Genomic DNA, 23,000 nt, shown 5'->3' on the forward strand with positions numbered 1-23,000 from the left:
ATCTAATATTTATTGAGCACTTAGGATGTGCCAGGAATTCTGATTTAGATAATTTTCTTATTTAATCCTTACAGCAGCCTTATGAAACAGGTTCTGTTTGTAACCCATCTTTTTTTTTTTTTTAGTGGAAAATACTATTTATTTATTTATTTATTTATTTATTTTTGAAAGAATCACTGTTATAATAACTTTAATTTATCATGCATTTTACAGGAGTCTATGAACAATTTATAAAAAGCATCTCCTTACCCCGTATCACTTTTCTCTAACAGGTATTAAAGTAGGCAGTGAGTATGTCAACAGCTTGAACATCAGTGTCTTGCAAGGACTTCAGACCAACCAACCACTCGCCAGAAATCTTGGCAGCTTTTTTATCTTGTTTTTAATACAAGATATATCCACTCTGATGGCAAACCTGTCCAGCCACATCTCCACAACATGCTTTGCAAAATCAGTGATTAGCAAATTAGTTAGCTTTGGCACGGAGCTGTGTTCACTTGCCCGTGGCAGCCTGGAAGCCGGTTTTGATATTGGCAACAGAACATCTAGAATGACAAGTTTCACACTGTAGGAAATAGAGTCACGTGTCCTACTGTAGGATTGTGTCCAGTGATCGGCATGTGTGACAAGTGACATATTCCTTGATATATCTTCTCAAGGCATTTTCTGTTTCTGTTGGAATCTTCCTTTGATTACAAGTTGTTTATTACCATCTACAGAACCACTTGTACCAATTCAGCCAACAAAAACGCAAGGAGATGTTTGGGCTGATGATGTAATAGTTTACAGATACCTGTAAAGTTGACAAGAGTAGTTTTCTTGGTTCCTACTCAGACAACCTGTGGAGGTTTCATGACAAATTTCCTTTTCTTCCCAGCAACCATATCTGGATTCTTTTCCCTCATGATATTGAACACTCGATTCAGCAGCTCCTCCTATGTGTAGTCTCTTTCTGAGCCTGCCCAAGTAGGGCCTGTCTAATTACTGAATGAGATACCATCATCTTTTTTGCTGTCTTCATCTTCTAGAGATTCATCTTTCTCTAATATTTTATCCTTATCTGGGAACTTAACATTCTTCTTTTTCTTCTTTTTATTGCCAAGCATAATGTCAAGGTCATCCTCTGGTTCAGTTGGTTCTTGAACATCACTTTCAATCTTAAGATCCTTTACACCTTCAGCTTCATCAATATTAAATACCTTTTTAGTTTTTTTCTTCTTTTTCTTTTGATTAAAGAAGTTCAAGTCACCTAGAGCATCAGAAGCATCTTTTTTCCTAGTGTCCTCTTCATCAGCTTCCAAATCTTTGTCCTCAGTTGGCTCTGGCTCCACTTCTTTTGTTTCTGAAGGCTGGGTTTCCTCTGTTTGGGTATCCCCTTCCTCATCTAACATAAAAGGTTTCTTCTTCTTTTTCTTCTTGCTCATAGTAAGATAAAAAATCATAGGGCAGACACCTGATAGAGTAGAAATTGCAGGAGGCTGGGCGCGGTAACTCACGCCAGTAATCCCAGTACTTTGGGAGGCTGAGGAGGGCGGATCATGAGGTCAGGAGATCAAGACCATACTGGCTAACATGGTAAAACTCCGTCTCGTCCCCAGACATGGCTGCAGCTCAAGTGGGCTCAGCACGGATGGGAAGTCAGACGGGTCAACCCCAGGCCCTGGCAGCAGCGCTGCTCCTGCCGATACCTCTCCCACCACCGCACTAGGCTCTTGCAGCAGCTAAAGGGAACGACACCCCGCCCTCTCCTCCAAGCGTTGGAAATGCCTATTTTTATTTTTTTAAATTATACTTTATCTTCTAGGCTACATGTGCACAATGTGCAGGTTTGTTACATATGTATACGTGTGCCACGTTGATGTGCTGCACCCATTTACTCATCATTTACATTAGGTGTATCTCCTAATGCTATCCCTCCCTCCTCTCCTGACCCCACAACAGGCCCCGGTGTGTGATGTTCCCCTTCCTGTGTCCAGTTGTTCTCATTGTTCAGTTCTCACCTATGAATGAGAACATGCGGTGTTTGGTTTTCTGTCCTTGTAATAGTTTGCTGAGAATAGTGGTTTCCAGCTGCATGTATGTCCCTACAAAGGACATGAACTCATCCTTTTTTATGTCTGCATAGTATTCCATGGTGTACATGTGCCACATTTGTTTAATCCAGTCTGTCACTGATGGACATTTGGGTTGGTTCCAAGTCTGCTATTGTGAATAGTGCTGCAATAAACATACGTGTGCATGTGTCTTTATAGCAGCATGATTTATAATCCTTTGGGTATATACCCAGTAATGGGATGACTGGGTCAAATAGTATTTCTAGTTCTAGATCCTTGAGGAATTGCCACACTGTCTTCCACAATGGTTGAACTAGTTTACAGTCCCACCAACAGTGTAAAAGTTTCCCTATTTCTCCACATCCTCTCCAGCACCTGTTGTTTCCTGACTTTTTAATGATTGCCATTCTAACTGGTGTGAGATGGTATCTCATTGTGGTTTTGATTTGCATTTCTCTGATGGCCAGTGAGGATGAGCATTTTTTCATGTGTCTGTTGGCTGCATAAATGTCTTCTTTTGTCTGTTCATATCCTTTGCCCGCTTTTTGATGGGGTTGTTTGTTTTTTTCTTGTAAATTTGTTTGAGTTCTTTGTAGATTCTGGATATTAGCCCTTTGTCAGATGAGTAGATAGCAAAAATTTTCTCCCATTCTGTAGGTTGCCTGTTGCCTGTTCACTCTGATGGTAGTTTCTTTTGCTGCACAAAAGCTCTTTAGAAGCTAATTAGATCCTAGGTTTTCGTCTAGGGTTTTTATGGTTTTAGGTTTAACATTTAAGTCTCTAATTCATCTTGAATTAATTTTTGTATAAGGTGTAAGGAAAGGATCCAGTTTCAGCTTTCTACTTATGGCTAGCCAGTTTTCCCAGCACCATTTATTAAATAGGGAATCATTTCCCCATTTCTTGTTTTTGTCAATTTTGTCAAAGATCAGATGGTGGTAGATGTGTGGTAATATTTCTGAGGGCTCTGTTCTGTTCCATTGGTCTGTATCTCTGTTTTGATACTAGTACCATGCTGTTTTGGTTACTGTAGCCTTGTAGTATAGTTTGAAGTCAGGTAGCGTGATGCCTCCAGCTTTGTTCTTTTTGCTTAGGATTGTCTTGGCAATGCGGGCTCTTTTTTCATTCCATATGAATTTTAAAGTAGTTTTTTCCAATTCCGTGAAGAAACTCATTGGTAGCTTGATGGGGATGGCATTGAATCTATAAATTGCCTTGGGCAGTATGGCCATTTTCACGATATTGATTCTTCCTATCCATGAGCATGGAATGTTCTTCCATTTGTTTGTGTCCTCTTTTATTTCATTGAGCAATGGTTTGTAGTTCTCCTTGAAGAGGTCCTTCACATCCCTTGTAAGTTGGATTCCTAGGTATTTTATTCTCTTTGAAGCAATTGTGAATGGCAATTCACTCATTATTTGGCTCTCTGTTTGTCTGTTATTGGTGTATAAGAATGCTTGTGATTTTTGCGTATTGATTTTGTATCCTGAGACTTTGCTGAAGTTGCTTATCAGCTTAAGGAGATTTTGGGCTGAGACGATGGGGTTTTCTAAATATGCAATCATGTCATCTGCAAACAGGGACAATTTGACTTCCTCTTTTCCTAATTGAATATCCTCTATTTCTTTCTCTTGCCTGATTTTCCTGGCCAGAATTTCCAACACTATGTTGAATAGGAGTGGTGAGAGAGGGCATCCCTGTCTTGTGCCAGATTTTAAGAGGAATGCTTCCAGTTTTTGCCCATTCAGTATAATATTGGCTGTGGGTTTGTCATAAATAGCTCTTATTATTTTGAGATACGTTCCATCAGTACCGAATTTGTTGAGAGTGTTTAGCATGAAAGGCTGTTGAATTTTGTCAAAGGCCTTTTCTGCATCTATTGAGATAATCATGTGGTTTTCGTCTTTGGTTCTGTTTATATGCTGGATTACATTTATTGATTTGCGTATATTGAACCCCCTTGCATCCCAGGGATGAAGCCCACTTGATCATGGTGGACAAGCTTTTTGATGTGCTGCTGGATTCAGTTTGCCAGTATTTTACTGAGGATTTTTGCATCCATGTTCATCAGGGATATTGGTCTAAAATTCTCTTTTCTTGTTGTGTCTCTTCCAGGCTTTGGTATGAGGATGATGTTGGCCTCATAAAATGAGTTAGGGAGGATTCCCTCTTTTTCTATTGATTGGAATAGTTTCAGAAGGAATGGTACCAACCAACGGCCATTTTCAAACTCTTAAATTAGTGCCTACTTGATCATTAATAAAAAGCATGAGTTTGGGATTACAAAGGTTGGCATTTAAATTCTAGCTCCAATATTTACTACCTGTTTTACTTTAAGCATGCTACTTAGTCTTTCAGAATTTGAAGTGTTGTAACAAAAATGAGTAATTCACAAGGTTGTTTAGAGAATTAAATGAAAGACTATATGTAAATGCTTAGCATGTGATATGGGATGAAGATTCTTTGCTTTCTTTTTAAAATAAGAGGGAATCATGGAGATGTACAATTATTTGGTGAGAGAGACAGCATCTCCTCTATCAGAATTTCAGCATACACAACTAAATCAAGGTGCAGTTGCCCATTTCTACTTGCTACTAAATCAAGGTGCAGTTGCCCATTTCAGAGAGACTGATGGTATGGTAGCAATTAGGTTAAAGAATAAAGAGTGAGGCCCCTGTTCAATTCTATTATATACTACAAAATCTCTACAAAGACACTATTATAGAGTCTCAGTTTGCTCATTGGTTAAGAATAAAGATCGTAGTGTGAGATTAAGTGGTACCACATAATGGAAAAGGACAAACATTATAGTAAGTAGGCAACACGTTTGTTGATTCTTCACTGCCATCACTTTCTTTCCTAGAAGAACTGGGATATTCTGAAATTTACATCTGTTTCTCTGAATAACAGTTTTCAACATACTATTCAAGCACTTTTCTTTCTTAGCGGAAAGAACAAACCTTTCCAAAATGTTACCAAGGGACTATTGGCTTAAGATGGCACTCTGAACACATATATCTAGCCTTGCTCTTTCAAATGCATTAAAATAACAGAAAAGTACTTAAAAAAATAATCTCATGCAGTAGAAGCTGTTGGTGACCCTTCCAGATCAATTTAACCAAAGCTATGTCTTTCCACCAGCTGTTGTGAATGTGTTAAAGTCTCACAACTGCCCCAGGCCATTCCGGTTCCTCTGCTCCCTAGGGTGTCAGGTTGAAGCCAGGCTCCAGCTGAGACCACAACGTATTTAGCGCCTTCTCCTGTCCTAATCCTGCCATCTTCATTTTCTTTCTCCAAAGACCACTTTCCTAATAAGTCACTTGCATTAAAATCTCCATCTTAGGCTTTTCTAGAAAGCTTATTGATAAATAGAGCCAAAGCTATTCATGTGGAAAAAGATTCTGGGGCTCAAAATGGGCAGAAGCAGAGTGAGAAGTAGGGGATAGAGTGGAGTTAACAGAAAGTGCAAATTTGAAAACGCTGTGAGTTAGTGCCTCTCTCAACCTCAATACATATCCTCTATATGTAGCATACAGAGTTAGGTAGTCTACCATTTTGTGCCAGTTAAAAATCATAGGACCCATTCCTGAACAAACCGAAATCCCTTTGGGGAAGTAAGGTTGCCGATGGCCATGATTTCCCCCTTGTTACTTAGCCTAACAGCCAGCTCCCTGCCCATGTGTGTGTGCTGAGTAGAAAAGACCTACATCTCCTGCCTGGATTAACCAACTGAATCCCTTACTTTTAGGTATAAACATACAAAGATCAGCAGGAGTATGAAGGTCAAAGTAAACAAATATAAAAACTGATGCCAGAAGAGAAATAACTGGAACAGAAGAAACCTAATGCAGAGCAAAACAATAAAATCAGCAATGAGTGTGCACAGATGTGAGAAGATACTGAATTTATTAAACAAGAACTAAATGGCCTACATTGTATTTTTCAACTAAAAGTAATAAGAGAACAAAAAAGTTCAGAGAAATTCCAAGTGATTACAGAAATAAAACATTTAGTATGAGAATTAAAGATAAACTTTGGGTACTGTGCCATAACGTAGAGAAAAAAGACAAAGAAATATGGAAGAAGACATACATGCTATAGATCTGCACTGTCAAATATGGGAGCCATTAGCCACATATGGCCATTGAAAAATTGAAATGTTGTTAGTCTGCAGTAAAATGTGCTGTAATTGTTAAATATACCCCAGATTTCAAAGGCAATACGAATTAAGAATGTAAAATATCTCAATATTTTTGTGGATTAAATATGGAAATAATATTTTGAATATATTAATATATTTAAAAAGCTATATGCAATTGATTGCAATTATTCTTACCCCTTTCTTTTTATATTTTTTGATGTGGCCACAAGAAAATTTAGTTACATATGGAGCTCTCACTTATAGCTTATATTTCTATTGGACATTGCTGCTATGGAGTGTCAGTCTAAGAGGTTCAACTTTTGATTAATAGAATTTCCTGAAAGAGGAATTGAAAAGGAGGGAATTATCCAAGCAATAATAGGTATAACATTCTTGGAGCTAAGGAAAATCATGACACTAAAATGAAAACTCTCACGGAGATAGGGAGGTGATATGGTTTGTCTGTGTCCCCACCCAAATCTCATCTTGAGTTCCCACGTGTTGTGGGAGGGACCCAGTGGAAAGTAATTGAATCATGGGGCAAGCCTTTCCCATGTTCTCATGATAGTGAGTAACTCTTCTAAGATCTGATGGTTTTATACAGAGGAATTCCCCTGCACAAGCTCTCTCTTTGCCTGCTGCAATCCATGTAAGATGTGACTTGCTCTTCCTTGCCTTCCATCATGATTGTCAGGCTTCTCCAGCCACGTGGAACTGGAAGCCCAGTTAAACCTCTTTCTTTTGTAAATTGCCCAGTCTTGGGTATGTCTTTATCAGCAGCATGAAAATGGACTAATACATGAGGTTAATAAAATTATGTAGATCTTAAAAGTAAAACAAGAGGAAGCTGATACTTACAAAGCTATACTCAGAAAAAAGATCATATAAGTTTTAGATTTTTTTTTTTCTTAGTAATTCCAGATGTCACAAGATAATGAAACTATGCATTAGAAGTTACAGGAAAAATAATTCTGAACCTTAAATTCCCTTTCCAGCTGTTCTGGCAATTAAGTGTGAGACATTTTTAAATGCAGCAAAGTCTCAGAGTTTACATCCCAGAACCATTTTTAAGGAAGTTACTTAAAGATGTACTTCAATAAACCTAGGCTGAAACACCCCAAACATAGAATGACATAGGAAGCAAGAAACTATGGAATTAAGCCAGAAATCCAATGAACAAAAATCCCCAGATACAGCTATACAACACTCCTCTAAATTAGAATAGGAAACATTATTTAGGTGATGGCTACACTAAAAGTTCAAACTTTACCACTATGCAGTATATCCATGTAACAAAACTGCACTTGTACTGCTTACACTTACACAAATTTAAAAAAGAAGAAAAAAACCCATAAACTTGGCTAGCTTGTCTTCTAAGATTGGAATGGATCCCAACTAAAAAATGCAATTGGCAAATATGAGGAAGATGTTCCTGCTATTATATGAAAGATGTGTTTTTTTTTTTTTTTTTCCAAAGAATGAAATTCAAAGACAGAGGCACCAGGAGTCACACAGAAAAGTAACAGAAGCTCACAGTCAGACTATGAAGAAAATGAAGCTGTGGCATGGTTTTCTGTCTATTGATGGGTAGGAGAAAGAGGAATACACTAAGACTGTTCTCCCTCTGATTGTATGAGGATTATAATATCAGAGTGATGGAACAATAGCTTTAGCTTCTTACTTAGCTCAACCATGATGTAGTAATGCAAACACTGTTTATTAGTTTTAATTCTAAGACTCAACCTCTGGGCAGTGCTCAAAAGTCTTAATTATGGTTATAACGCAGTTTCTGTTACCATATTTGACAATGTTAAAGCTGATATATAAGGCGATAGAAGTTGGTAGGTAAAAGTTGGGGGGTTTAAGGGAAGATGAGGTCGCTGTCAAAATCAGATCAAGTTGGTAAACTGTAGAAGTTTATTGTGCATACCAGAGAACAACTCAAGAACTAGGAGGCCTCAAACCAAGTGTAGAAAGCTTTGTTTGCAGCAGTTACAGCACAGTTTATAAAGCATAAAGGAGAAAGTATTTTAACCTTTTTCATGATTGTTTAACATTAACCTTCTTTTTAGGGCAAGTAGAGCTGTTTAGGAGGATTTATTTATAGCTGAATGGCTTAACTTTCCTGAATCCTGCTGACCAGAACTTAAAGCTTACATTTTGAGTTTCATTTATGATTAGAGCAAGCATTTTGGGGAAATCAGGATGACTTAAGTTTTTATTGCATGGTTATATGTTATATGTAAACTGTGGCCTCCATTTTGTTTTACTTTAATAGTATAAATCACAATAGCTCACATAGAAGGGAATCAAGAAAATAGTGTCTACAGCAGATGTAGTAGGGTATAGATTAAAATATTTTATTTAACATTAGAAAGAGAGACAAACATATTTACAAAAATAAACCCATGGAATAGTTATAATAAAACTGTTAAAAAATGGAAAGCGGAGATTTGGAGAATAGTGTGAATACATCAAAACCCTATCTTTTTTTTTGGCAGAGTCAGTAATGTCTAAACCTGATACATCAGGAGTAAGAAGTAGAAAATGTATTCTTTAGCACTATGGTGGAAATTGCCCCAAAAAACTAGGAAAGCAAAGAAAGGCCTGGGAATGAGATTGCTCCTTTTTATTCTAAGCCATTCTGTTCAATTTCATTTTTAAAGTATGTGCACTTACTGCACCATGTGCTGCTTCTGAAATTAATTCTTATCAAACTATTATGAGGAGTAAGGTCAGGGTTTTGACCAGATTGCCTAGCAATAACTTTGGGCCTGGGGGGTGGGGTGATGGTGCTGCATAGGGGGAAAAGGGAGCTCTTCCGAGGGCCTCTGCATCATTCATTTCCTCAGCAGCAAAGCTAAGCTGCTCTCATGATTGCTTCCATCCTTTATCCCATGGTTCTCAGCCCAGAAATGAAGGACTTTGAGTTAATTGCATCAATCTGCACTTCCTGTTCATTGTAAAAAAGAAAAATTGCTTTGAGAGCTGAAACCTCATAACCTCTAGATACCAGAAAAGCACAGAACTTCTGCTTAACTAGACACCTTGTGTGCCCTCCAGGAGAGATGTCTCCAGCACACCTTCCAACTTCTCCAAACTCTGTTTTACAATGAAAGAAACTGAGCCCCCCAAAACAGAAAGAACAGCAGTCACTTGGGTAATCATATGTAGGGCTTCATGCAAAAAAAAAAAAAAAAAAAAAAAAAAAAAAGAGGATCTAGAACAAGGCCACCTGATTCCAGATTGATTTATATTCAAACAGTTTGCATTTGATTCCAAATGTTTTTATGTTTCTTTTAGTGTTTTTAGAATAAACAGCTTATTTTGAAGAAAATACTTTCTGGAAATCTATATGGGAAGCATGATATTGGGCTGTGGGATCCAAAGTGCATCTGTTCTGGCTACTTCTGGACATCCTCACTGACGAGGTATCTTGAGAACCCAGCCTGAAATCCATACGTTTGAATATAATTCAAAGCTTCTTTCTACTGAGTTTCTATTTCTGATTTAAATTGCTCAGATGGGTCCCTGTTTCCTGTTCCTACAGCACAAATTTTAGATTCCCATTTGGTCTCACACCCTCTTCAGACAACAATGATTTACCCGCTGTGTCTACACCCTGTTGTTTTTCTTCCCTATTAACTGATTCTACCAAGCAGTCCAACCCTCGTTTACCAGAAATCATTCCTAGGCTCCCAGTTCCTTTGTATGACTGCGGTTTATTGCTTTCCTTGTTAAATAGAAAATCAAGTTGGGTTTCCAAGTGTTGTTTTCTTCATTAGACATTGTTGGTAAATCTACTTTTTCACATTTGTTTCCTTCTTTATTCTTTTCTCCAACCGTCATACATTTTTCAGTGGCTGGACACCTAATGAGACAGAGTCAGAAGATGTCTCTAAGTAATCTGACTTCCTAGGCTGTGACAAGCCTGGCTTGGATTTTCAATTAAAAAGGAGGTTGAAAAGAGAGAGAAGAAGAAAGCAAGCAAGTAATTAAGCAGCAACAGGGTCTTGGCAGAAGTCGTTAAATGAATTATTTAATGAAGCAGTTTGGTGCAAGGAGAACTGGCTCTCTCTCATGCTTGCTTCCTATAAAATCCCAAGTGGCTGCTTCCTGCCCTCTTTGTCATGCTCTGACTAAAAGGGCCAGGTGGATCTATGGGACTTGGGGAAAATGGAGAATTGTAATAAATGTTTTGCAATGATTTGTCAGCCAGATGAAGGCTCTGCCAATAAAGGAGTTGCTAGAAAAGGGCTTTGTTTTTTAGTCCCAGTGCTCCTAAAGAGGGTGCATAAATAGGAGTCTGTGTCTTTAAGACACAGACTAACACAGCACCAGGGTTTCAAGGTAAGATGCATCCTGGGGCTAGGTAGGTTGAATGACTGAGGAGGGAATCTAGAATTTCAGATTTTCATGTTTAATCTCTTTCTAGCAACTAATTCAAAACACATTATTATATCCTTCTGGCCATCTGCTGGCTAGAACTAACATCTGAGCCACCAGTTTAATTTGCAATCTCTGGTTCAATCATGTAAATAGCAGGAGAAGAAAGACAGAAAGGATGGGAGTAAGATGAGGCACACATTGCTGAACCTGAGCTTCCACACCATCAGGCATCAATGATTTAGTGTCTCAACCTTCCCATCAGGAGCACCTTATGTGTGGCTACTCTTGCTCTTGAGTCAAGTATTTATTTCACAGAAAAGGTTTCTTCTGTGCACATCTGGGCTTATTCATACTGATTAGAGGCCCCTGGGATGGAAGTAAGTGGAGTGCTGATGTGTGTCTCCATTGGCAGGACTGCTCACTGATTATCCTGATTTGTGAATACTGCGTTGTGGGATGTGCATATATCAGTCTGTGCGCACATGTACCACAAAATCTTTCAGAGGAAACAAAACTGTGTTTAAATAATGCAGGAAATAATGGAAGGGACTAGAGGACAGTATGTGAGTGGCTAAGAGTGGCCTTAACTTTTCAAAAGGCAGCCTTGGTGTCTTTTGACAAAGGGATGTTCTGAGCACATAGTGGATGCCTGAAAAATGTTTATTGTCCTGGAGGGGCTACTACTAAGGTCAGCACTAGCATTGTGGTCAATGTTAAATATTTCCATATGGGACTGGAAGCAGGGGGGATCATATCTAGAAAAAGGGAGACACATTAAAAAGGAGGTGTTTGAGGAAGAAGAACAGTGTCTACATAGGAGCGGAATCAGGCAGCCATGTCCTCGGGAAAAGGAATGTTGAGAGAGAGTAGAGGTGAACTCTTATGGACTGTTCACCTCCAAGTAAGATACCATGAAGATAGTTGTCAGTTCTTTCCAGATTCCACCTGCTAGTAAAGAGAAAGCTACTGGTAACCCTCCAGTCTTACCTCTAGTTGGTTTCAATACTGGCCAGACATATGCCTGTGTCCAGAGGACATTATAGCTATATATGGTAGGGCTGCAGCAGGCAGAGACTGACATGCATAAAATGAGCAATATGCTCCCACGAGTAACAGTAGATATCATTTCTCCAGTGTTCCCTACAAGGTAACAAGGAATTTATTGGTATTATTTCACTTAATTTAATATTTGCAATATATTTAAGGAAGGTATTATTTTCCTCACTTTGAAGATGAAATCTTCAATCTGAGCTGAATCTCATAAAAACTAATTTACTAGTCCAAAGTCTCACAACCTGTCAGTGGCAAAGCCAGGCTTTAAGCTCTATTTTATTTGGCAAAAGGCAATGGATAATGAATTTTTGTTGTTGTTTTTGATATGCTATCCTCACGAAAGGGCTATAAGGGTGTGGCTAAGCTGGACAAAGCTAGGGATTTATTATTGTTGTTGTTATTGAAAAGAGAGAGCAGAGAGAGAAAGAAAAAGATCAACTGGGCTTTGTAATTGCAGGAGAGCTCCTCCAAGGCAGTGCACTGCCTGACCAGTACAGACAAGTGACAGGTGAGAAGAGAGGTTATTCAAAGAAAGGTTGACTTGATCTTATTTACATTAATCATTAAGGATGAAGTTGGTAGCTGAGAGAACAAGGAAGAATTACGAGGAATAAAGATGTAAAGGGACTGAAACAAACGTGTCAGAGAGTCCCTCAGTTTTTCCTTTGGTTTTTAACTGTGCCCCCTTTCCTTTTTTAAAAAAAAATCTGGTTCTCCTGCTCCAGAAAATTGACTAGCTTGTAAACCACAAGGCTTGCAAGAACAGTTTTGAATAAACACTATTCTCGTGTTTTCTGGGGGCTTGAGCAAGCAGCACAAAAACAGGAAATAGTTCTCTTAAACTCAAGTAAGTTTTGGTCAAAGTAAAAAACTGCTGATTATGTCCATATGGCAAGGGACAGCTACTCAACTGTCCCCTCCCTATCTATAAACCACTAACCCAATTCCAATCAGGGTGGGTCCTGTTAGCAGGTGCAGCAGATGCAGTCTGATGGGTATCAGCTGAATTGAGCCTTAACCTCTATAGTCTGTTAAATAGCTTTCTTTTAACAAACATTGTCAATATTCATGGTTTTCTCTGTATTTCCAAGTTATAGGTCACCTGTCTCATCTGACCTTTCTTGCTCAGAAGACACATTCCTAATCCTCACTTCCCAGGTTCTACTTGTTCCCTTGAGTCTTGGCCTGTTTACTTCTTCCAAACACTGTTCCCTCAGTTAGCTTCCTTTTACTTGCTTCATGACTCCCACCCTACTCCCCAGCCTTCCCTCAGTCCTGCCACCTTCCCCATCACATTTTCCATAACCTTTCAACAATATTGACCCCTAATCCCTGGTTATCATTTCTCACGTTCAATCTTGCAAACTGCTCCAACTGAGTTTCAGCCCTTGCCACGCTGAGAAAACAGCTCCTTCAAAGCTTGCCAATGGCTTTCTAATGATCCCTGCCAGAGACCTCATAATCCCCAGAAAGTGTAGCTGATTGTTCCCCTCCCATTCTACCTTTCGGTTCCCCTCCCATTCTACCTTTCGGACTCCCTGTTGATGAGTCCTTGCCTTCTTGCCTCTCCAGTTGGCATTCTGTCCTCAGCATTTTTCTTTCTCCTGTGGTCTTTCCCTTAGAAATGTTAGATCCTGAATACTGAAACTTCTGCAGTTGACCATGGGCATTTTCCTCCTGATCTCTTCTCTTAATGCCGTATTTCAAATCAGTGTGACTTTGACCATGTCTAAAATGGAGGCTGACTTGTATTCCTTTCAGATTAGTTTTTAAAACAGTTTGATAGCCTTCCTGGTGCACCACATAGAGACTTCAGGATCACTCTTAACCCTTGTTTTTCTTAAGATCTGATCTTCATTAAAATTCTAACCCTTGTCTCTAGCTCAACTAAGCAACAGCCGTAGATGTTTTCTATGGCTCCATTGCTAAATAAAAATGGCAGTTTACGTATTCCTGAAGCTTTGTATTTATTAACTGTTGCCATATTCTCTCTGCCAGCTGCCGAATGGAGCCCCCTTCGATTACTTCCATGCTGTTAAAATAGTTCTCTAACTGGGTTCTGGTTTCTAGGGGTAACATTTCCAACAGATTTTGCACACCACTGAACTATATGCCTCCGTCATACTCTACTACCTAGATAACTCACTTGTTAAAAAGCTAAAGGATATGTTTAGATTCCTTCCAGAAATTCTATTCATTCTAGCCTTAAACTCTTACATCTGTGCCCAGTTTTCTTTGTGATCATTCCATTGCTTTCCAAACACACTTTAAGTGACTTTTCTTTGTTAAAATATATTTTGTCACTCCATCTCCACCTCTCAAAACCCTAGTTATCCTGTAAGACCCCTTCAGAATTCCAGCTTCTTCATTAGGCCCTCACTTTTACCCTGGGATAGAGCTATTCTTCCTAACATTTGAATTTTTAAGATTTTTAAAAACAGTATTTTTAAAAATATTAGTGAAAGATCAGTGTTTCCCCCCCAACCCATAGCAAACTGATATATCTGTAAGTTACAATAAAGTACTAGAAAATAAAAGGCATATAAAATATCCCTAATTTTTACTATTATATTCTTCATTTAAGACCACTGATTATATGGAATGTTGCAGCAATGCCAAATGCTATCAAAGTTTCTATATATTACTTCTCAAATTCTGTACCTTGCTCATCATAACCAAGTAATACTTTCCCAGACTGGTCTTGGTCTGCAGACCACACTGTGAGTAGCAGTTCTTCAGGCTAAAGCACTCGACTAATCATACACTATTATACTGAATTATTTGTATACTTGCTTCATGTTTCCTACTAGCTAAAGCAAATAGAGCATCTAAGATGGCTGGGACTGGGTCTTAAACATATTTTATATTCCATCCAACCCTGTAAAATGTCTTATAACAAATGTTGTGGAGTAACTGATTAACTGAATAAATGAATAACTGATATTTATACATATAATAGTTCCTATCATTTGATACAGATGAACAAACAACCTCATGTTCAGTCCCCATGAGGCATTTTATATTTAGACACTAACTGTGAACTATATTACAAATGTGTATTTTCTTCTGGCTTTTGCTTTTCTTTTATTCTTTGTCTGAGTTGGGGTTTTGACCTTTCTTTATTGCCACCACTACCAGCCACTGCTAATAATCATACTTTTGTTGAACAAGCAAATTCTAGTAAATGAAGCTTGCTTTGTATTAAGGCTGGAATGTTGTAGATACTGATATCAAACAAGAGATGATCTTTGCTTGGCCTTGAACCTCTTATATTCAACTTAAAAAAATCCTGCTGCACAATCCTTAATACAGTTCTATTGTACAGTTTTAGACTGATATTCTCATGTATTCTAAGAAAAAATTAAGTTTTTTTGATAAAGCACTTCTCATAGTGTAAAGAAAGCGATTGAAAGATTGGGCGTCCTGATTTTTTTCAATGTCATTGCAGTTATTAATAAATTAGGCACAAATAAAACTTAGCAACTTTTAGAAAGAAAGATAGTATTAAAGCTAGTTTAAAATATATAAGACAGGGCAGGAAATACTGTTGATTCTCAACTCTCATCACAAGAAAATCTCAGAAAGATAGGAATTTAACCCAACCATTATCCTTCTCCAGGTATCCAAAGATCAAACATTCAAGGCTAACAGAGCATTTTGAGACTCTGGATGGCCCCTGGAATAGAGAAAAAAAGAAACCAGAAGTCCTTAAAAGCACAATGATGGAAACCCTTTGACTCCAAGGGCAGCGAAGTATCTGCTAATGGAAAAAAATAATCTTCTCTCCACATTGGCTTATATTGGAATATGTCTGAGGAAAGAAAAAAATGTCCTTGAACAATATTCCTACCTTTTAGATTTTCTGATAAAAAGCCTCTCAGACTCATTTGCCACTGGCAGGAATACTGCAAAGAAAATGACCTCAGAGTAAAAAAACTGGGATTTTTCCATTTTTTTCCTTTTAAATAGACTTTATTTTTAAGAGCAGTTTTAGGTTCATAGCAAAATTGAACAGAAAGTACAGAGAGTTCCTATATACCTTCTGCCTCCACACCAGTACAGCCTCCCCCATTATCAGCATCCTGCACCACAGTAGTACGTTTGTTAACAGCTGATGAACCTCCCTTGTCACACTCATTATCACCCAAAATCTAGCGTTTACATTAGGATTCACTCCTGATATTTTGCATTCTGTGGATTTGGATAAATGTACAGTAGCATATGTCCACCATTATAGTATCATACAGAATAGTTTAGAAACTAGTCCTAAAAATCATCTGTGCACCATTTATTTGTCCCTCCCTTCCTGCTAACCCCTAGTGACCACTGAACTTTTTACTGTTTCCATGGTTATGCCTTTCCTAGAATGTCATATTGTTGGAATAATACGATATGTAGGCTTTTTGGACTGTCTTCTTTCACTTATTAGTATGCATTTAAGTGTTCTCCATGTCTTTTCATGGCTTAATAGCTCTTTTTTTTTTAGCACTAAATAATACTCTATTGTCTGAGTGTTGTTTTCATGTTTTGGTAATTATGAATAAGGCTGTACACATCTGTGTATGGGTTTTGTATAAATATAATTTTTCATCTCATTTGGATAAGTACCCATGAGTGCAATTGCTGGATTGTATGGTAAGATTATGTTTCGTTTTGCAAGAAACTGTCATATTGTCTTCCAAAGGAGTTATACCATTTTGTATTCCTGCCAATAATGAATGAGAGTTCTTATTGCTCCACATTGTCCCAAGCATTTGATGGTGTCGGTGTGCTGGATTTTGGCCATTCTAATAGTATGTAGTGGTACCTCATTTCTGTTTCGTTGTCATTTCCCCACTGACATATGATGTGGAGCATCTTTTTGTATAGGACATTTTGACGATGGAAAATGGAGTTTTCATATGAGAGACTGGAAAGAAGGGCTCATATCTGCGATTATGGCTCACATTGGCCCTCAGCCACTGGGGACCCCTCCTTCTGAGTCCTCACCTTGTGAGACTCAAGAGAAGTCCAAATTGATTTCAACTTTATACTTTGAAGCCTTTATGTTATTATTTCTGAATTTGACTCCATCAGTAAAAGTATTTTCCATATGCCTGAATAGGCTTGTGAACCCTAACAGTGCAGAATGGTAAGAAGGAGAACTTGTTTGCTTTGTTTTTTCCCAAACTCCACCAAGTACACTGCAGCCCTGAGTTCCAGGTGGCAATTGGTTGCTCTGAAAGGAGGGTCAAATGGAAAGAAGGGAGGGCAAGAGGGACCCTCAACCTTAGAGAGTGTCCCAGAAAAAGCATTTACTGAGAGCTATCAGCAGATAGCAAGGAGGACTGAAGAAAAAATCTTGAATAAAAGACAAAAAAATGTAACACAAGACTGTAAAATTCTATGGAATATACAATATTGTGAAGTGTGAAGTTTTTTTTCAGTAGAAATATTTTAAACTGAAAATCCTTGATATAAAGAAAGCACTTAAATAAAAAAAAAACTAAGAGTTTAAGGAAGCATGCTAAAATGAAAATAAAATAATGATATTTCAAATATATAGTAGAAAATGAAAAATAACAGATTATTGGTTTTGGTCTGAGATATAGCAGAAAGTATATGTCTTTTATATGCAGATGATATGGACTCAATCCTGATTATGGGAACTTGAATTCTCTTCATTTTAGTTTCCTCATCTGAAAAATGAAAATAATAAAGGCAGTTTCCCACAGGAATGAGATATGCCGTGTAAGTCAATACACCTAGCTGCCTGGTATGTAATAAGTATTGATATTAGGCTTACAATCAGTATTGCTATTGAAATTGGCACTAGAGTTCTGTTCACAATACAGGCATCCATTCTTTTCAGTTCCTTTTCTAAACATTTTCAGGTAGGTGGAGATATATATGTATCTGTATTGCTTCAAAGGAATTACAGCCTAGAGTGAATCCTGATATATGGATTCATACCAGATGGTGAGTAAACAACACTGGCTTAGATTATAATTCTGCATGGGTGAGGACAAAGTGGTATAAGATTTTGGTAGACATATATCCCCAAGATAGAGATCTGAAAATACAATGAAAAAGGGTATTTGGTTTTCATCGTGTTTGCATGAATATTAGTTGCATTAGCAAAAGAGAGTGGGTAAGTTTACTGTTTAGAATTAACTAAAACACTCAATTGAGATGGAAACATGTGTTTAATTTATTGACTATATCTTTCTTGATTAAGCTGGCAAATAAAAATAATTTCTGACACATTGACTTTGAGTTGGTCTATCAGTAGATATTTTCTAGATAAATATTTGCTAATTGCTAAGCATTATGCATAATAATACTGTTGTTGCTAAAGTTCAACAGTTTAAACGATCAACATGGTTTTTAAAAATGCTCTTCTCTTGATGTTTTGCATAGACTAATTTGAAAAAGTCAACAAATACAATTATAAAAGTCTTCATATGCAAATATAAAACTAAAAGTGCTCCTGTGTCAGACTATATGTGTGTGTTTTGAGCTATATTTATTATTCTAAAGGTTAAATGCATGTACACTGGGCCATGAAGCTCTTGTATAAAAATTAAATCTTGCACAAATTATTTCATAGTTTATTATTTTTAGAGGCAGATAATACTGCATTATGTAGAGAAAATTAAATTTGTCAGGTGCACGAATCAAGGGCTTAAAGTGAGATTGAAAGTGAAGAGTAGATAGCAGAAAAAGGCATTTTATTCCCAATCATTGCTGATTATTGAACTCCAGGACTGTGGAGATGGTACCTGGCTGCAAGTTAGAGTCAAGAGCAGTTAAATTGAGGGTAGCATCCAAATTCTGTGGTTTCTCTCACGTTGCTAAACAATCCATCTCTCCTTGTTAGAAGACAGAGTGATGATCAGGCCCAAGGCTCCTCTTGAAATTCTCTGAGCTTCCCAAGATCTCTGGAGGGTTCATTCCCATTCACTTTCTCTTAATTTCCACTCTGTACCCCAGAATCATTAGGTGCCTTGAATACATAAATTACATATTTTTTTGACCTTGCAAAATTTGTGTTACAAATAACCTTCTGAAATTGAATAATTTTATAATTGGGAAATATTTATGTACTTCTAAGTCACATCTGAAATTGAATAATTTGATAATTTGGGAAATATTTATACACTTCTAAGTCAAGTAGCAAACACTAGCTGTAATGAACATAATTTTTACTGTGATAAAAATGTAGGGAAGATAAATTTAGAGAACATTGACAAGTTGCCCAGAACGTCCTATATAGGAACAATTGCATAAAATGTGAATTATCGATTCAGCTCTTGGGCAAAAGTTGAACATTAGCAATGATACACATACTTTTTACTGCAGTAAAAGTTTTATGAGAAGATAAAATTACTGTACATTGACAGAAAGAGTTCTTTGGGAAATTAAATAGATTCTGACCAATATCCTCATCACATTTCTGGAAGTTATTTTTGACACTGGCCTGTAATAAGGGTGTACCACAATAAATTATTTAGCAGATTCAGAATTAAACCATCATTCAACTCTTATCGGAGTCTGCTCCACTCGTCTTCACTCTTGCTATTTCATTTCTAGTAATGACAATGGCAATGGACATATCTTTTTTCTTCAAAAGATGCTAATTTAAAAGAACACATTCAAATTAATTGCAATCTTATGGTGACCTTGGGCCTCTAAAATATTGTCTCAAGAAAATAAAGTAGAAATTTGAAAATTTGTTGCATTTTCATTTCCTTTGTATCTAAGAAAGATATAAGAGTTTTTTCGAATGAGTGGCATAACAATAAACCCGCTGTAAATAAGGATTACTATTATGTGACTGTCTGTACTATTCGGTAGCTCCTGCCTCCTCCACTTCCTTTTTTCACGTATGAAAAATAAGTGTTATAGCTACATGAACTAGATGTGGAAGTTTTTGAGATTAATTATCTTAATCTTTTCTGACATACTTCCTAGACATTTATTATTAAGTACAGAATATAGACCCTTAAACATGGGAAATAGGGAAGAAGATTCTTCTATGTACTAAAATTAGTTTTTAAAAAGTCATTCTCAATCCTTGTCCTAATATTTGACAAAACTGTGTGCCTAGCGTGACATTCCATATTAGACCTCAGTGTTCATTTCTCCATTTTTCATAGAAGAAAATAGGCCACTTAATACATCTGTGCCTCATTTTCCTTGATGCTAACACAGCAATGATCATCTTTGCTATCATAGGAAGGAAAATATACTGATTTAAAGAGATGATTGAGGAATAAATGATGATTTTTGAAGCACATAGCACTTAACTAAGGATAGCATAAGAACAGCCAAATTAAAAAATATTTTCAACACCATTGCACTTTCTCATTTGCTCCAATAAGTTGAAGGTCAGTAGAAGAAAAATTCTAGGAGAATAGTGCCAAATTGAAAATTAAAAAAAAATATTCAATACAAAACTCAAGAAACCAATAATCTGTAGAAAAATCTACCTCGATAAACTATAAGATTTTGAACTACTTGCTGGCAAATGACAGAGAATGAAAGAAGAAGCTTACTAAAATTCAAAAATGACAGCAAACCAAATCCAGGTTTTAACTCAGCTGTGTAATTAAGATGACTTTCTGCTTAAATTAACTGCTACAACTCAATGACTATCTGTTGATATTCAGGGTTACTCAACGTGTTTCACATTTCCGTTATGATAATTTTTAAATAAGCCAAAATTTGTACTGAACACTTTTTATTGTTTTAAAATATTTAAGATGGATAGTGAGATATTATGCATGCATTTTAGTTACATTGTCAGTATTGTCAGTTTTCTAAAGAGGAATCCTACTCTAGAAGGGGCAATAGCATTTTTACCAGAAAAATCCACACTTAGGAATTTAGCTGTCTTTAATTCTGATTAATATCAGAGGCATTGTTAACTACATATGACTACTAGAAATGAGTTTCCACTGGTTAAATTCCTTCCTAATTAGCCTAAGATATGCTGTAATGTATGAGCTTGCATTGTGAAATTGATTGTCTCCCTTCCTTCTTCCCTTCCCTTCCTTCCCTTCCCTTCCCCCCTCATTCCTCTTTTTCTCCCCTTTCTTTTTTTATTATTTCACTAAATTTTCAGTCAGCTTAGGAATATTTTCAGATGTGACAAGTCTATAACAAATGTAAAACAGGTTTCTAGAGTAAGTTTTTCCAAGTCTTTAATTTGGATTATGTGTGTGCTCCCAATAATTTGCCCTGGTACTATTGTTAGCAGAGAGAATGAATCTGGTTCCAGATACAATATTAATATTCACTCTGTGTACTGTCATTTCGAATAACAAGACTTTGAAGAAAGATAAATTTGTGTTCAAATCTAACCACTCTCCTACTAACCAAATAACATTTGGAGCTGATATTAGAGCCTCAATTTCTATGCTAATATATCATTTTCAGGGTTGCTATGCTGACTAATTAAGATAATTTGAGTAAAGCCCCTAACACAATGCCTTGCCCTCAGTAGGTTTAAACAAACTTTAGCTCATTTCTGCCACCTCAATGTTGCTACCTGTTGTGGTTCATTTTATGTGTCCAGTTGACTGGGCTAAGGAACGCCCAGATAACTGGTACACTATTATCTGTGGGTATGATTGTTAGAGGGTTTTGGAAAGAGATTGGCATTTTAACTGGAGAACTGAGTAAAGCAGACTGCCCTCCCCAATGTCAGTGGGTATCATCCAATACTTTGAGGATCAGAATAGAGGAAAAAGGTAGAAAAAGGGTGAATTTGCTCTCTCTGCTTGAGCTAAGACATCCATCTTCTCTTGCCCTTGGACCTTGGTGTTCTTGGTTTCTCGGGCTCAGACCAGGACTTACCCTCTTTGCCTCCTAATTCTCAGGCCTTTGGACTTTGATTGAATTATACCATCTTCTTCTTTTTTTTTTTTGTTTATCTGGCTTGCAGATGGCAGATTGTGAGACATCTTGGCCTCCATAATCTCATGAGCAAATTTCTGTAATAAATCTCCTTTAATAGAAACCTATATGTGTCTTATTAGTCTACCTGCTTCCTGTTCATATTTACTGAAATATAATTGAGGTACAATAAACTGCACATATTTAAAGTGTACAACTTGATGAGTTTTAACATATATATGCATTTGTGAAAACTAACTTCTTCTACAAGTCACAAGTTTTCAATCTAAAATGTTTCTACAGGTTACGATAAGCTACATGTATCTACCCTAACTTTCATTATAATCTGCTTAAATGACACCCTGAGTCTAGAGGATCAGATTTAAACTTTTGAGCTGGGCGTTTATTTTGTTTCAACATAAAGTCCTTAACATTCCTCTCCAGTTTTATTTCGTTTAGGCTCTTGGTTATAGAATTGGGCCTGTTCTTCTTCTTCGGGCATACCTTGTAGCAGGGTCATATTCTTCTCTTTAGAATAGTGCACTGCTCCATGTTCACCTCATCTATTAAAATCTTACCTTTCCTTCAAACCTCAGATGAAATCTCACCTTATTTATGAAGCAGTCTCATCAGTGCCAACTTTCTTTCCTTTGATTCTCTTGACTACTTTGTACCATTGCTGTTGTGTTTGCTGCATGAATGAGAGGGTGCATGACAAGCTCCTAGCTCAGTAACTGATACAGAGTAGGAATTCAATAAATGTTGTTTTAATGTAATTAGTAGTGAATAGCTTGACTGCCTACATTTATTCATTCATTCATTCAATAAACATTAACACTTTAACAAGATATATACTACATAAACTTTGGTGATGGGGTACAGGTTTAAAAGAAATAGTCTCTCTCTACATTCTACAGGGGAAAATAGTGAGCAAGAGATAATCACACCTCAGTGTGATGTGTATGATAAAGATGACATGAGTCTCATAGGAGAACTCCTATGAATTCAGCTCCAATTACTCATTGCTATGTGGGAACTCCTTGGATTAGCTCCAGCTACTCATTGCCATGTGGGAAGGTATTCCAAGTGCTGTCAGACCAGATTTTTCAAGCAAAACTCGAAATCCATATTTTCAAACATACTTTCATTCTGCAGTGTGGGCTTAAGTTTCTTAAACATGATTTTGGCTAAACCAAATGATTTTGAGGGTTCTGGTCAGCCTGCAGGGCATCAGTTCATGAATCCTGCATGCAATGGAATTCCACACTTACTTATGAGATGGAAGGGGCCTACTGTGCACAAGAAAGCACACCAGCACTGAGAGGGTGGGTATGCTGGGTGTGGATATAGTCTGGGACATGACTTTCTAGTCAACTTTCCTTTATCCTCTTCTGCTGTCTTTATCCTCTAGTGTTGAAGTATCTCAGAGTCCCATTATGAGTTTCCATAGTGCATGCCATGCCCCGCACATGTCCCAAATTGAG

The 23,000-nt window shown here is 37.2% G+C and overlaps 1 pseudogene; it reads right to left on the minus strand.

Annotated features, from left to right (window-relative positions):
• Nucleotides 1–466: 466 nt before the first annotated feature.
• Nucleotides 467–13,668, minus strand: LOC111539433 (annotated as a pseudogene).
• Between the last annotated feature and the right edge of the window lie 9,332 nt (nucleotides 13,669–23,000).

Source organism: Piliocolobus tephrosceles, chromosome 2 (assembly GCF_002776525.5).
Source record: "Piliocolobus tephrosceles isolate RC106 chromosome 2, ASM277652v3, whole genome shotgun sequence".
NCBI lineage: Eukaryota > Metazoa > Chordata > Mammalia > Primates > Cercopithecidae > Piliocolobus > Piliocolobus tephrosceles.